Below are 16,131 nucleotides of genomic sequence, written 5' to 3' on the forward strand. Positions count from 1 at the left end.
GAACACAAGTCTAACATTACAGGGTTTTTTTTGTTTTTTGTTTTAATAAACACAATTAAGGCTTCTAGGGAAAAGACTTCTAGGAGCATTCTATAACAAAGTAATTCCTAATTTTTCTTTGTAGATATATCAAGCACCTCCAAAATATGAATTCCTATACACTGTGAGCACTTTACTTACAATGAATTCTTAAGTAAATTAAGGACAGCCTTAGGATAAGCTGACATTATATATTCAGCTAAGTAGGCAACAAACCATAGGCCAAATGGAAAAAGTGTATTTGCAAATAAGCTTCAAAAACTAAGTTAACACTTTATAATTAAATACAGAAAATATACTGATTTGCTAAAATAAATAAGATATAATGTACTAATACCTTACTATAAAGAATGCATACCTTTATTGTAAACTATTCTTAATAAGATTCATTCACCATTTATAAATGCTCTGTAGATGATATTTTAATAGCAAATTTTTCAAAGAAGGCATTGGATGAGAACACTGTTAAGATTCTAACTCATTTATGGAAAAAGGGTTATGGAGTGTCTAAGATGCAAGTTTCTAAACAGAGGTTTCATTATCTGGAATGCATGCTTACCCCAGGGAAGAGGTCTATATCTGCTGATAGAATGGTGTTAATTCAGAGATTAAGGTCACCAAAGACAGTAAAACTGCTTAGGGCCTTTTTGAGGGGTAACTGAATGTTGCTGGATTTGGATTGCTGGTTATGGACTAGACACCAAACCATTATATGAGCTCCTAAACTATATGACCACTAAACTGGGGAGATATAGAAGAACAGGTCTTCCAAACTCTAAAATGAAAATTATTAGATCCCTCTGCTCTGAGATTGTCTAATTTAGAAAAAAAAACACATTTTTTCTCTTTGTGACTGAAGGAGGGGGTATGGCCCTTGGTGTGTTAACTCAGCATTTAGGACCCACATATCAGCCTGTTGCATATCTATCTAAGAGCCTGGACCGTACAACAGCAAGATTGCCACCTTGCCTACGAGCAGTGGCAGCAACTGCCTTAGTTATTAAAGACTGCTAAGCTGATGCTGGGCCAAAGGATGACAGTGCTCTCACCCCATCAGGTGGTTTCTGTTTTACAAGCAAAGGGAAACCATTGGATGACCAGAGGATTCATCATTAAGTATCAGGCCCTTCTTCTACATACCCAGAAGTAGATTTCAATGTATATCAAGCCTTAAACCATGCAACTTTTCTGCCCAATTTGCATGTATGAGGAGATCAGGAAAAGGGAGTTTTGCTTTGTGATTGTGTACAGGCTTTTGAACAAGTATATTCTAGGAGGCCTGACCCAAAGGAGATTCCCCTTGAAAACCCTGATGTTGAATGGAATACAGATAGAAATAGTTTCATAGGAGAAGGAAAAAGAAAGGCAGGATATGCCATAATAAGTGCTCAGGACCTCTACCAATGGGACTTTAGCGCAAAGGGCTGAGCTTATAGCACTGACCAGGGCACTTAAACTAGCAAAAGGAAAATGAGCCACAATTTATACTGGTTCTCAGTATGCTTTCTTGATCCTCCATGCTCATGCCACCACCTGGAAAGAAAGAGGTATGCTGAGCTCAAAAAATTCCCCTATTAAATATGGCAGAGAGATTCTTGAATTGTTAAAGGTAGGACAAGATCCTCCAGAAATAGCTGTAGTTCACTGTGTGGTTCAGCTGGTAAAGAATCCACCTGCAGTGCGGGAGACCTGGATTCAATCCCTGGGTTGGGAAGATCCCTTGGAGAAGCGAAAGGCTACCCACTCCAGTATCTGGCCTAGAGAATTCCATGGACTAGTTCATGGAGTCACAAAGAGTCGGACACAACTGAGCAGCTTTCACTTTCACTTTTTTCACTGTAGGGGACATCAGGCTCAGATTCTGGGTTTGAAATTGAAAAGAGAAATCCCCAAGTTGACCAAGAAGCAAAGAAAGCAGCTCGCATACCAGCAGATAGAATAGAGTCAGTTTTAAAAGCCCTAGGCTTGATAGATGAAATGCCACAAACTTGCTATACCAAGGAAAAAGAGGATTGGGCTAAAAATAGAGGGTTAATAAATCAAAGGGGATGTTACATGTTAAATGAAAAAATTATGATTCCACAAGCTCAGCAATGGAAAGCAACCAAGGCCTTACATGAAACCATCCACTATGAATGCGAAGCTCTTTGGAATTTACTGCAAAGTTTGTGGGTAAAGGAATAAAAATGGTGGTGGCCCAGTTTACCAAATCATGCGACACATGTTTACCAAATAATCCTAAAACAGCATCACTCTCTCCTCTATTGATTAAACCTGTTCAATGCCAGGGAAGCCACCCAGGGGAGAACTGGCAAATTTATTTTATATAGATGCCGAAGTCCAGAGGATACAAATATTTACTTGTAATGGTAGACACATGCACTAGATGGGTAGAGGCTTTCCCCACATGGACAGAAGAGGTAACAAAGAACTTGATTAAGGAGATAATCCCACATTTCAGAATATCTCAATCTATACAAAGTGATAATGGACCAGGCTTTACCTCTAAAATTACCCTTCAAGTAGCTAAAACCTTGGGCATAAACTATTCCCGTCATGCAGCATGGAGACACCAGTCCTCAGGGAGAGTGGAAAAAATGAACTATACTTTGAAGCAAACTATAGTCATAGTATGCCAAGAGACTCAGGAAAACTGTGTCCAAATACTACCAACTGCTCTAGTGAGAATAAGGGCATGCCCCCAAACAAAAGCTAAGACTCAGTCCCTATGAATTAATGTATAGGAAACCCTTCTTAATGAATGACTTTTTATTAGATAAAAAAAATAGCTATTATTAGAGATTATGCTGCAAACTTAGGACAAGTACAACTGACTCTCATAGATCATGGGTAAAGCGACTCAACAAAATACTGTTAGCAACAACCCTGGAGATTGGTTTTAATCAAAAGCTGGAAAGAAGGGGTCACTAGATGATCAGTTAGAACCAAGAAGGAAGGGTTCTTACAAAGTGATATTATCAACTCCCACTACAATGAAAATAGAGGGGCACCCCACTTGAATCCACATCTCAAGGGTTAAACCATATAACTCTTTTGAAATGAACCCGCTTACTCTTGTAAACCTGTCAAGATTTTAAATTCTTGTTCAAAGACAGCCTTAGATAAGATATGCAGATTACTTCTGGAATACCAATATGGATGGGCAAGATTCTCCTGCTCCTTGCTCTGTGATCCCTTTGCTTACCTGGATATACTGATTTATTACAATTGCTGGAAGAGAACCAGAAGAGACCACATTACCACCTTTGAAACAGATAAGTGTTCAGCAAGAATTTCTATATCAGAAGCTATACTGTGCTGCATGGTTGTTTATACAGTGTTCCTTTGGCAAGGGCCAAGGTAAGTTCTAATGTTTTCCTGACTTTGGCTAAAGCTTATGTGGATTTTACTAATAATTCCAGTTGTTGGCAATGTGGGCAACTTCCCCTCTCCAGTGCCTCTGGATTGCCATGGTGGATTTCCCCATTCCAGGGGGCTGATTGGCTGGGATTAAGAGATTTAATCATAGAAGAGAGAAATACAAGCATGACTTTGAAGGAGAGGTCCATTACTATGCTGCTGCTAAGTCGCTTCAGTCGTATCCGACTCTGTGCGACCCCATAGATGGCAGCCCACCAGGCTCCACTGTCCCTGGGATTCTCCAGGCAAGAGTACTGGAGTGGGTTGCCATTTCCTTCTCCAATGCATGAAAGTGAAAAGTGAAAGTGAAGTCGCTCAGTCGTGTCCAACTCTTGGCAACCCCATGGACTGCAGCCTACCAGGCTCCTCCGTCCATGGGATTGTCCAGGCAAGAGTACTGGAGTGGGGTGCCATTGCCTTCTCCGCCATTACTATGCAGGACCCCCTTAATTGGCATATAGCCTCTATTGTACAAAGTCATGGGCATTCTTTGAAATTCTCCCATAATAAAACGGTCACCCAAGCCCATCAGATAGCATATTCCATGGTCAAGGATAAGAACACAAGATTGTGGGAATACAATTTGATTCAGATTTGGGATGGATTCATTTGGTTCACTCCAGGATATGGTCAACCAAGTAACAGAGCTCCCTTATGTTGGAACAGAGAAACCATTCTTGAGTGCTCTGGGCAAACAGGACTAGAGACATGGGATGGTTATCTAGGGTCTCTTGTCACCACATTAGGATCCTTAGAAACATTGGCTAGGAATATAACAAATGAGCGAGGAGATCAGGAATATACTGGATATCTCCTAATGGCACCCAGTGAATATATGGCAGAAATATCTTGCTGTAGCTTCCACCAGGATGATTTATTTCAGATAAATCTGCTGCTGCTAAGCTGCTAAGTCACTTCAGTCATGTCCGACTTTGTGCAACCCCATAGACGGCAGCCACCAGGCTCCCCCGTCCCTGGGATTCTTCAGGCAAGAACACTTGTGTGGGTTGCCATTTCCTTCTCCAATGCATGAAAGTGAAAAGTGAAAGTGAAGTTGCTCAGTCGTGTCTGACTCTCAGCGACCCCATGGACTGCAGCCTACCAGGCTCCTCCATCCATGGGATTTTCCAGGCAAGAGTACTGGAGTGGGGTGCCATCGCCTTCTCTGATAAATCTGCTAATGTATCTCAATTACTGAGTCACATGCACAGATAGAGGCCCTAAATGACCCTCTCCCAGATTTAGGAACTATTTTGGGAAAATGGTTTGAGTCCCCAAGATCATGATTACAATCTCTCTTAATGACTGTTTTGATGCTCATTGTTGTATTTCTCTTGATTTGTGTTTTTTATAGACTTATCCTACACTATTTAACCTCTATGATGGCTGTAAAAATAATGTTAACCGAGCAACATTGCCTTGCGAGTGTGCTAAGTTGCCTCAGTCGTATCTGACTCTTTGCAACCTTACTGACTATAGCCCACCAGGCTCCTTTGTCCATGGGATTCTCTAGGCAAAAATACTGGAGTGGGTTGCCATGCCCTCCTCCAGGGGATCTTCCTGACCCACGGACCGGACCTGTGTCTCTAATGTCTCCTGCATTGGCAGGCAGGTTCTTTACCACTAGTGCCACCTATGGCCCTCCCAAAAGAGAAGGGACAGTTAGCCAGGTGTTCTTCTGCTTTCCTAGTCAGGCCAACTCCAGACTCAGCAGAAAGTAGTTAATGAATGGTCATCACCCCATTCTCCCCCTCAAGCATAAAGGGCTAAGACACCTGGCAGGTGGGGGGTGGGGAAATGATAGGGATAGAATAAGATAGGGATACAGGTAATTGTAGAAGTCCCAGTAGGGAACTGTGAATAGAGATGGAAACCTAAGAAACTTTGGAAGCCCACTGTAAGTTATGACTGCTCAAGAAAGCTATCCAAACATTGTGGAACAAAGCAGGCTTGCTTAACTATAAAACCATAAATAAAAGCACAAGACATGCCCCAGGTCATTAGGTGAAAGAAAAATGTTACCACCCTTCTACTATAAGCACTATGATAATCCTATGACCTCATAGGGTTAGACAATTTCCTGCCTGATACAAAGGAGGAGCTAGTGATATAAGCCTGACATCTACCCAAAGAAGGTGGTCTTTTCCCCTTTCCCCACTTTGCTTTGATTATAAAATTGTAGCCCACTTAATGCTCAGGGAAGAGCCCCTTCACCTGTCAGCTTGCATCTCTCACAAGTGTGTTCATTCCTCAGTCATGTCCGACTCTTTGCGACCTGATGGACTGCAGCCTGCCAGGCTCCTCTATCCACAGAAATCTCCAGGTAAGATACTGGAGTGGGTAGCCCTTTCCTTCTCCAGGGGATCTCACCGACCAAGTGATCAAACCTGGGTCTTCTGCATTGCAGGCAGATTATTTACCATCTGAACCACAGGAGAAGCCCATCTCTCACATGTGTCCTATATTAAGAAATCTACTTCTTGCCTATTACTTTGCCTCTTGCCAAATTTCTTCTGTACTGAGACACAAAGAACCTGAACCTCAGTAAGTCCAGACACCAGGTGAGTGATTATAGTCAAGACTGTGGATTCAGGTCCCAATCACAATTTTGGCCAGGTTCAAGTCCCAGGTTCAAGTCCCAATCTGAAGTGCATGGTTTCAATCTCCAGAACCTGTGAATATACTATCTTACTTGGCAAGCAGAATTTTGCAGGCCAAGGATTAAGGATCTTGAGAAGGAAAGATTATCCTCACTATCCATGTAAGGCCCCATTATAATCACAAGAGTCATAAGAGGAAAGCAAGAGGGTCAAAGTCAAAACAAAAAGAAGAGCATGTGGTCAAGGAAGCAAGAGAGAGAGAAGAGTCAGAGGGAGAAGATGCCATGTTGCTGGCTTGGAAGATGGAGCAAAGAGCCACCAGCCAGGGAAGGTGAGCAGCCACTAGAAGATGGAAAAGCTAAGTGAAGCTGATAAGACCCTATGGTACAAATCATAGGACCTCCCTGGCACGAATCCTTTCTGTATCCCCCATTTCTTGTTGTAAGAAATAGGCTTCATTCAGCTTCCTTGACCTTCTCTTGAGTTCCAAAGGGCAGAGTCAAACAGTTGCTAATCAGGGAAGGGAGGGAATGCAGAAACAAGGGAAGAGTGGTCAAAAAATAATAGTGGTGGTCCAGTGGTTAGGAATCCACCTTCCATTGCAGGGGATACAGGTTCAATCCCTGGGTGGGGAACTAAGATCCTACATGCCTACAGGACAACCAAGCCTGAGCACCACAACTAGAGAAGCCCACACACTGCAATGAAAGTTCCCATAAGCTGCAACTAAACCGCAACACAGCTAAGTAAGTAAAATAAGTAAATAAATATTTTTTAAAAGACATTTATAAAAAAGAAACAATAGTGACACTTTGGGGAAAGGTCTCGGTTCCTCCTCAAGGAATACTGTATACATAACAATATCTTTGAGTTCTTTTGCAGGAACTAAGGCCCCCAGCCAGGTGGAAGATTGCAACTTCAGACTGAGCAAAAGATTCCTGGAGCACTGCTCACCACCAACCAATCAGAAGAAAGTCACACACTCTGAAGCCTTCACTCCATATTTTGCCTACAAAAACTCTTCCCCTGAAAACTATCAGGGAGTTTGGGGCTTTTGAGCATGAACTACCTGTTCTCCTTGCTTGGCCTAGCAATGAACCTTTCTCTGCTCCAAACTCTGACAATTTGGCTGGCCTCACTGTGTGTCAGGCACACAAACTTGTGTTCAGTAATATAAGGAATAGTTTCTTGCTTGAAACCTTTAGAAGACATTCAGCCTTTCTAACACCTGGATTTTAGACTTCTGACCTCCAGAACTGTAAGAAAATAAATTTGTATTGTTTTAAGCCACTAGATCAGCCCTGGGTGTTCGTTGGAAGGAATGATGCTAAAGCTGAAACTCCAGTACTTTGGCCACCTCATGCAAAGAGTTGACTCATTGGAAAAGACTCTGATGCTGGGAGGGATTGGGGGCAGGAGGAGAAGGGGACGACAGAGGATGAGAAGGCTGGATGGCATCACTGACTCGATGGACATGAGTCTGAGTGAACTCCGGGAGTTGGTGATGGACAGGGAGGCCTGGCGTGCTGTGATTTGTGGAGTCGCAAAGAGTCAGACATGAATGAGCGACTGAACTGAACTGAACTGAAGCCACTATAAGCTAATTTGTTACAACAGCAATAGGAATCTAATAAAGTATGCACACAGAGTTCCATTGTACTTTTTCCTACTCTTATGATATTTTCTTTTTATTTATTTATTTGGCTGAACCAGGTCTTAGTGTGGCACACAGGATCATCAGTCATCATTGCAGCATACAAAATCTTTAGTTGCAGCAGGCAGGACCTTTTAGTTGCAGCATGCAAAGTCTTAGTTGCAGCACGTGGGATCTAGTTACCTGACCAAGGGTTGAATCTGCCCGTCCTGCTTTGGGCCCATGGAGTCTTAGTCACTGGACCACAAAGGGAGGTCCTGAAATTTTCTTTAATAAAAAGCTTTTTTAAAAAAAGAAAAACCAGCATGGAAAAAGTAACACATCATTTGATATATAGTTGGACAAGTCCTCTTTTGCTTTTTAAAATTATTTTTTTGTTGTTCTTTCACATTTTTATCTCTCACATTTTAATTGGCTTGTCAAGTTTCTATAAAAATTATGTATTTTATTATAATTTTATTGAATATAGAAATTAACTTGTGGAAAATCACATAAAAGATAGATGTAACAGGATGTCCCTGCTAGTACAGCTGATTCTTATATATTCCAGGCCATCATTGCTTCCAAGTTGCAAGAGTTAAGGGAGGTCTGGAGTTCTCTAACTGCCTACAACAAAGTGGGCAAGTTCTATTCAGAGAGAAGAGACAGAGAGAAAAATAAAATAGTACTTAGCTTCCTTTCAAGACTCATTTTCCAGTATAGCTTTACCACCATGATTTAAATATTTCAAGATCTGTTTGTCCCCTTATATTTGTTCTCAGTTGGCTCCTAATTAGCATTTCTAAGTACATATATTCTCTGAAATCACCAATATATTGTAAGTAGTCAACTAAATGATGGACCTGAATGGACCTGAAGAACACAAGCAGAACTGATTCCGAACATTTTGAACCAAAACAAAACAAACAAAACTGAGGGGCAAGAAGTGAAGGCCAGTGGAAGAAATGGCAAAATTTAGGTATTAATATTGATGTGTTCTCATTGCTTAGACTTGTGATGCCTGGGAACATTTTAGTTTTATAAGAAATAAGTTACTAACCAAAAATACAGCAGGACCCATCTATTATACTGTAATTACTAGGTTGCTTTGGCACAGCAAAAATACTCTTGACAATTCATATATAATTCAGCTAAAAATTTGAGTTTCATGTAGAAGGTAACTTTCTAATTTTGATTACTAAAATATTACTTTCATAGTCCATTCTTGTAAATTGTCTAAACTGAGGATTTTAAAATAAGGATTTTAAAAGATATTTTCTTGAATTAAAAGTATTATATAATTAAAAAATAAAATTCTGGGACTTCCATGGCAGTCCAGTGGTTGAGACTCCTGTGTAGGAGTTACAGGTTCAATTCCTGGTCAGGGAACTAGAATTCTGCATGCCACATGGCATGGCCAAAGGCATTTTTTAAATAAATAAAACTTAAAAAAATAAAATTCAGATTAGATTAAGTCTCCAAGTGATAGCATTAATAAAGTGTTATAACTGGCCAACATCTGCTAATTTTTTTTCTACTTAGCATTTGATTAGACAACATAAAGTTTTTTCCTGGTATTGATTAAGTGAATAACTGTGTAATGATAACTGTCTAATGAAACAAGTATTAGAAGTGCTGGAATGCCATTGAGTGTTTCTACCAGAGTCTTTTACAAATCCCTTAAGATGAAAAGTTAACGTGACCTCCTACGGCGGCTCCTGCCACTGTAGCTAACTGACATACCACTAGCAGAGAGATAGTGAGATGCTGTTTGTTTTAGGCTTGTTTGTTTGTGCCACACCACATGGCATGTGGGATCTTAGTTCCCCACCCAGGGTTGGAATACATGACCCCTGTATTGGAAGTATAAAGTCTTAACCACTGGAGCACCAGGGAAGCAGGAGATGCTATTGGAACACTTTCCATCACAGCTGCCACAAGCCCAACAGTGGTTTCTGGAGGCCTCCAGAAGGCAAGGTTAGGCAAGGTTAAGGATCCCAGAGTTAAAATCTCTGACTTGTCTTCTCTTTTCATGGAGGAGAGTTTGCAGCTGCTGGTGCATCTTCTTATTGGGAGGACAAGACAGAATGGATAAGCTTGACTTGTGCACTGGAGTAAAGAGGTCCAGAGGATACGAAAACAGGTCCAGCAAAAAAGTTCAAAACCTTGCAGCCATCTCTGCATTAGCCCCTCCTCTCCTATGTGAAGAGAGTTAGGGTACATTATCTGAGTAGGGCAGGGGAGATTCACTGCTGTGGACAGAGGGCAAAGAGGAACTAGAGTTCAAGCCTTCTGTGAAGCAACCACAGAGGAGCTAAGAATCAGGTCCAGGAGTGAAAGTTCAGCCTCACAGGACAAGCAAAACATGCCTTGAGTATTTGTTTGTTTTGTTTTTTACTGAAATCATCCTTCAGACATGAAAAACATTAAATCACAAATCTGAAGACTTGGATCTAGTCCCAGTTCTGTCAGTCAACAAAACCAGCTGATATGGTGGTTCATGTGAAATGCCAGGCTGGATGAAGCACAAGCTGGAATCAAGATTGCCAGGGAAAATATCAATAACCTTAGATATGTAGATAACACCAACCTTATGACAGAAAGTGAAGAACTAAAGAGCCTCTTGATGAAAGTAAAAGAAGACAGTGAAAAAGTTGGCTTAAAACTCAACATTCAGAAAACTAAGATCATGGCATCTGGTCCCATCACTTCATGGCAAATAGATGGGGAAGCAATGGAAACAGTGACAGACTTTATTTTTGGGAGTTCCAAAATCACTGCAGGTGGTGACTGAAGCCATGAAATTAAAAGACACTTGCTCCTTGGAAGAAAAGTTATGACCAACCTAGACAGCATATTAAAAAGCAGAGACATTACTTTGCCAACAAATGTCCATCTAGTCAAAGCTATCACTTTTCCAGTAGTCACATATGGATGTGAGATTTGGACTATAAAGAAAGCTGAGAGCTGAAGAACTGATGCTTTTGAACTGTGGTGTTGGAGAAGACACTTGAGAGTCCATTGGACTGCAAGGTGACCCAACCAGTCCATTCTAAAGGAAATCAGTCCTGAATAGTTATTGGAAGGACTAATGCTGAAGCTGAAACTCCAATACTTTGTCCACCTGATGTGAAGAACCAACTCATTTGAAAAGACCCTGATGCTGGGAAAGATTGAAGGTGGGAAGAGAAGGGGACAACAGATGATAAGAAGGTTGGATGGCATCACTGACTTGATGGACATGAGTTTGAGTAAACTCCGAGTGTTGGTGATGAACAGGGAGGCCTGGCGGACTGCAGTCCATGGGGTCACAAAGAGTCAGACAAGACTGAGTGACTGAAATGAACTGAACTGAACCGAATGTGACCCCAAGCAAGTTCATAGGAAACAAGTTATTTAACAGAACAAGTTGGTTAAAATATCTATTTATTCTAGAAATCATATATCTGACTGCTGGTTTTTCAAGAATTGATAATTGTGAAGACTTACAATATTTTTTAAACAATATTTTTAACCTTTGTATGCTTTTGCTATTTTTCAACATTCGGTGAATTTTCGGTTACATGAAGAGACTATTATAAAACCCATGTTATTTTTTAAACTGTTTATGTTGGAGTATAGCCAATTAATAATGTTGCAATAGTTTCAGGTGGACAGCCAAGGGACTCAATCATACACATATATGTATCCATTCTCCCCTAAACTTCCCTCCCATCCAGGCTGCCACATAACATTGAGCAGAATTCCCTGTGCTATACAGTAGGTCCTTGTTGGTTTTTAAATATAGCAGTGTATATATGTTTTCCATCCCAGATTCCCTAAATATCCCTTCCCCTCATTCTCCACCCCACCCCACCCCCGGCGACCATAATTTTGTTCTCTTAAGTCTGTGAGTCCGTTTCTGTTTTGTAAACAAGTTCATTTGTATCATTTCTTTTTAGATTCCACATATAAGAGATGCCATAGGATATTTCTCCTTCTCTGTCTGACTTACTTCAGTCAGTGTGACGATCTCTATGTCCATCCATGTTGCTGAAAATGATAAAGCCCAGATCATTTAATTATTTAATTATGAATATAATTGAGGCATAAGCTTTGGGCATTAGTTAGCAATTGTTAATGAAGGACCTTGAAAGAACAGGTGACTATTCACCAGTTGCTTTGAGAAAACTATCCCCAAACTAGTCATTAAAATTTGTTCTTCAGGGAATTCCTTGGCCGTTCTGTGGTATTCATCTATGCAAAGTGCACAGAGCAGTGTCTGACATATATAGTAAGCATTATGCATGTATTAGGTCTTATTACACTTATTGAGTGCTTACATGTGCAATATATTATAATACATTATACTTTACACATATTATCATATTTGATTTCTGCAATAACTACGATGCAGATGCTACTATTTCTATCCTAATTTTACAGATAAGGAAGCTAAGACTCATCAAGGTTAGTAATGCACCCAAAGTCTCTTACAGCCCGTATATGGTCAGACCTGTTGGGTTCTAAAGCACATGTTCTTAAGCACATGTTCATCATTAGTACATATGAAAATCACCTGGGATACTTGGAATAGGCAGATTTGGGGCTTAATTCCTAGCCTATGAAATCAGAATCTTCACAGGATGAAGCCTGGAGGTCTGCCTTTTTAATAAACACTCTAGGTTATTTTCCAGAAAATTTGGAAAATTCAGCAGTGGCCACAGGGCTGGAAAAGGTCAGTTTTCATTCCAACCCCAAAGAAAGGCAATGCCAAAGAGTGTTCAAACTACCACACAATTGCACTCATCTCACATGCTAGCAAAGTAATGCTCAAAACTCTCCAAGCTAGGCTTCAACAGTACCTGAACTGAGCACTTCCTGAACTGAGATGTTCAAGCTGGATTTAGGAAAGGCAGGGGAATCAGAGAGAGATCAAATTGCCAACATCTGTTGGATCATAGAAAAAGCAAGAGAATTCAGAAAAACATCTATTTCTGCTTTATTGACTACACCAAACCCTTTGACTGTGTGGATCACAACAAACTGTGGAAAATTCTTCAAGAGATGGGAATACCAAACCACCTTACCTGCCTCCTGAGAAATCTGTATGCAGGTCAAGAAGCAACAGTTAGAACTGGACATGGAACAACAGACTGGTTCCAAATTGGGAAAGGAGTACGACAAGGCTGTATATTGTCACCCTGCTTATTTAAGTTATATACAGAGTACATCATGTGATGTGCAGGGCTGGATGAATCACAAGCTGGAATCAAGATTGCCAGGAGAAATATCAATAACCTCAGATATGCAGATGACACAACCCTTATGGCAGAAAGCAAAGAGGAACTAAAGAGCCTCTTGATGAAAGTAAAAGAGAAGAGTGAAAAAGCTGGCTTAAAACTCAACATTCAAAAACTGAAGATCGTAACATCCAGTCCCATCACTTCATGGCACATAGATGGGGAAACAGTGACAGACTTTATTTTCTTGGGCTCCAAAATCACTGCAGATGGTGACTGCAGCCATGAAATTAATTAAAGACACTTGCTCCTTGGAAGAAAAGCTATGACCAACCTAGACAGCATATTAAAAAGCAGAGACTACTTTGCCGACAAAGGCCCGTATAGTCAAAGCTATGGTTTTTCCAGTAGTCATGTATGGATGTGAGAGTTGGACCACAAAGAAAGCTGAGTGCTAAAGAACTGATACTTTTGAACTGTGGTGTTGGAGAAGACTCTTGAGAGTTCCTTGTATTGCAAGGAGATCAAAGCAGCCAATCCTGAAGGAAATCAGTCCTGAATATTCATTGGAAGGACTGATGCTGAAGCTCCAGTAATTTGGCCACCTGATGCGAAGAACTGACTCATTTGAAAAGCCCCTGATGCAGGGAAGGATTGGGCTCCAATCCTTCCAACCCTCCAAGGATTGAGGGCACAAGGAGAAGGAGATGACAGAGGATGAGATAGTTGGATGGCATCACTGACTCAATGGACATGAGTTTGAGTAAACTCTGAGAGTTGGTGATGGACAGAGAAGCCTGACATGCTACAGTTCATTGGGTCACAAAGAGTTGGACATGACTGAGCAACTGAACTGAACCAGGTTATTTTGATTGTAACTGATATATTCACCACATTTAAGAAACTCCTTCATATATACTTAATGAATACACAGAAAACAAATGAGAATAAAACAAAAAGTTGACAGTGGATTGATTTCATAGGAGGTGGGAGAGAGAGGAGACTATAAAAAACTTTCATTTTCTAACCTAGGCAGCATATCAAAAAGCAGAGACATAACTTTGCCAGCAAAGGTCTGTATAGTCAAAGCTATGATTTTTCTAATAGTCATGTATGGATGTGAGAATCGGACGATAAAGAAAGCTGAGCATTGAATAATTGATGCTTTTCAACTGTGATACTGAAGAAGCCTCTTGAGAGTCTGTTGGACTACAAGGAGATCAAACCAGTCAATCTTAAAGGAAATCAACTCTGAATATTCACTGGAAGGACTGATGCTAAATCTAAAGCTTTAATACATTGGCCACCTGACGCAAAGAGCCAACTCACTGAAAAGACCCTGATGCTGGGAAAGATTGAAGGCAAAAAGAGAAGGGCGTAGCAGAGGATGAGATGGTTAGATAACATCATTGACTCAATACACATGAGTTTGAGCAAACTCCAGGAGATAGTGAAGGGCAGGGAAGCTTGGCAGTACTGCAGTTCATGTGGTCACAAAGTGTTAGACACAAGTTAGTTACTGAACAACAACAATGACAATTAGATCTTCAATGAGCAGGTTATTTTCAAAATATTTTAAATGAATAAAACAAAAATTATTTCATTTTCTATCAAACACATCTAAGCATTGATAACATATTTAAGATATTCTTACAGTTTCCCCCTGTTCAGAGTAGGAAATAAAATTATAGCTCTTTTTATGTTAGAATCATAGTACATATGTGGATTTTTGCATCTTCTATTTTCATGTATAGTTTGAGCATTTTCTCATGTAATTAGCCTTCTATGAGTTTTTAAATTTTATTTTTAATTGGAGTATAAATGCTTTACAATGTTGTGTTAGTTTCTGCTGTACAACAAAGTGAATCAGCTATATGTATACATATGCTCACCCTTGGACCTCTTTCCCACCCCACCTCTACATCCCACCCATCTAAGTCATCACAGAGTCATCACAGAGCACCAAGCTGAGCTACCTGTGCTATACAGCAGCCTCATACTAGCTGTCTATTTTGCACATGGTAGTGTATATGTGTCAATGCTATTCTCTCAGTTCATCCCACCCATGTCCACAAGTCCATTCTCTGTGTCTGTGCCTCCATTCCTGCCCTGGATACCATTTTCCTAGATTCCATATATGTGTGTATGTATGTGTATATATATATATATATACACACACATATACACATATATGTATTAATACACAATTTTTTTTTTCTCTTTCTGACTTACTTCACTCTGTAAAACAGACTCCAGTTTCATCCACATCACTACAAATGACACAATTTTTTAATACATATATGTACCACTTCTTCATCCATTCATCTGTTGATGGACATCTAGGTTGCTTCCACGTCCTGGTTATTTCAATGAACATTGGGGTACATGTGTCTTTTTGAATTATCATTTTCTCAGCATATAAGGATGACACAAACATTGAGAGATATACTATTTTCTTAGATTGGAAGACTCAATGTTATGAAAAATAACTTTACTACCCAAAGCAATCTGCAGATTCAATGCAATACTTATCAAATTACCAATGGCATTTTTCACAGAACTAGAACCAAAAAACTTTACAATTTGAATGGAAACACAAAAGATCCCAAATAGCCAATGCAATCTTAAGAAAGAAAAATGGAGCTACTGGATCAATCTTCCTGACTTCAGACTATACTACAAAGCTACAGTAATCATGACAGTATGGTACTGACACAAAAACAGAAATATAGATCAATATAACAGGATAGAAAGCCCAAAGATAAACCCATGCACCTATGGGCATCTTATCTTTGAAAAAAGAGGCATGAATATACAATGGAAAAAAGACAGCATCTTCAATAAGTGGTCCTGGAAAAACTGGATAGCTCTGTGTAAAAGAATGAAATTAGAACACTTCCTAACACCATACACAAAAATAAACTCAAAATGGATTAAATACCTAAATGTAAGAGCAGACACTATAAAACTCTTAGAGGAGAACATTCTTTCACTTAAATCGCAGCAAGATCCTCTTTGACCAACCTCCTAGAGTAATGGAAATAAAAACAAAAATAAACAAATGGGACCTAATTAAACTTAAAAACTTTTGCACAGTGAAGGAAACTGTAAACAAGATGAAAAGATAACCCTCAGAATGGGAGAAAATAATCAAAAATGGAGCAACTGACAAAGGATTAATCTCCAAAATACACAAGCAGCTCATGTAGCTCAATAT

The 16,131-nt window shown here is 40.0% G+C and overlaps 1 protein-coding gene across 3 annotated transcripts in view; it reads left to right on the top strand.

The window, feature by feature from the left end:
• Positions 1 to 7,707, top strand: part of RAB39A (RAB39A, member RAS oncogene family) — a 63,149-nt gene extending 55,442 nt beyond the window's left edge. For 2 of the 3 annotated variants that reach the window (XR_008702796.1, XR_008702798.1), the window contains 4 exons: positions 5,714 to 5,782; positions 5,867 to 6,020; positions 6,665 to 6,805; positions 6,942 to 7,707. The gene's annotated coding sequence lies outside the window, so the exon portion shown is untranslated. Of the gene's footprint in view, positions 1 to 5,224; positions 5,357 to 5,713; positions 5,783 to 5,866; positions 6,021 to 6,664; positions 6,806 to 6,941 lie in introns of those variants that run through there. The other variant, XR_008702797.1, reaches the window with a different exon arrangement.
• Positions 7,708 to 16,131: the final 8,424 nt, after the last annotated feature.

This window comes from Bubalus kerabau, chromosome 15, assembly GCF_029407905.1.
Source record: "Bubalus kerabau isolate K-KA32 ecotype Philippines breed swamp buffalo chromosome 15, PCC_UOA_SB_1v2, whole genome shotgun sequence".
Lineage (NCBI taxonomy): Eukaryota > Metazoa > Chordata > Mammalia > Artiodactyla > Bovidae > Bubalus > Bubalus kerabau.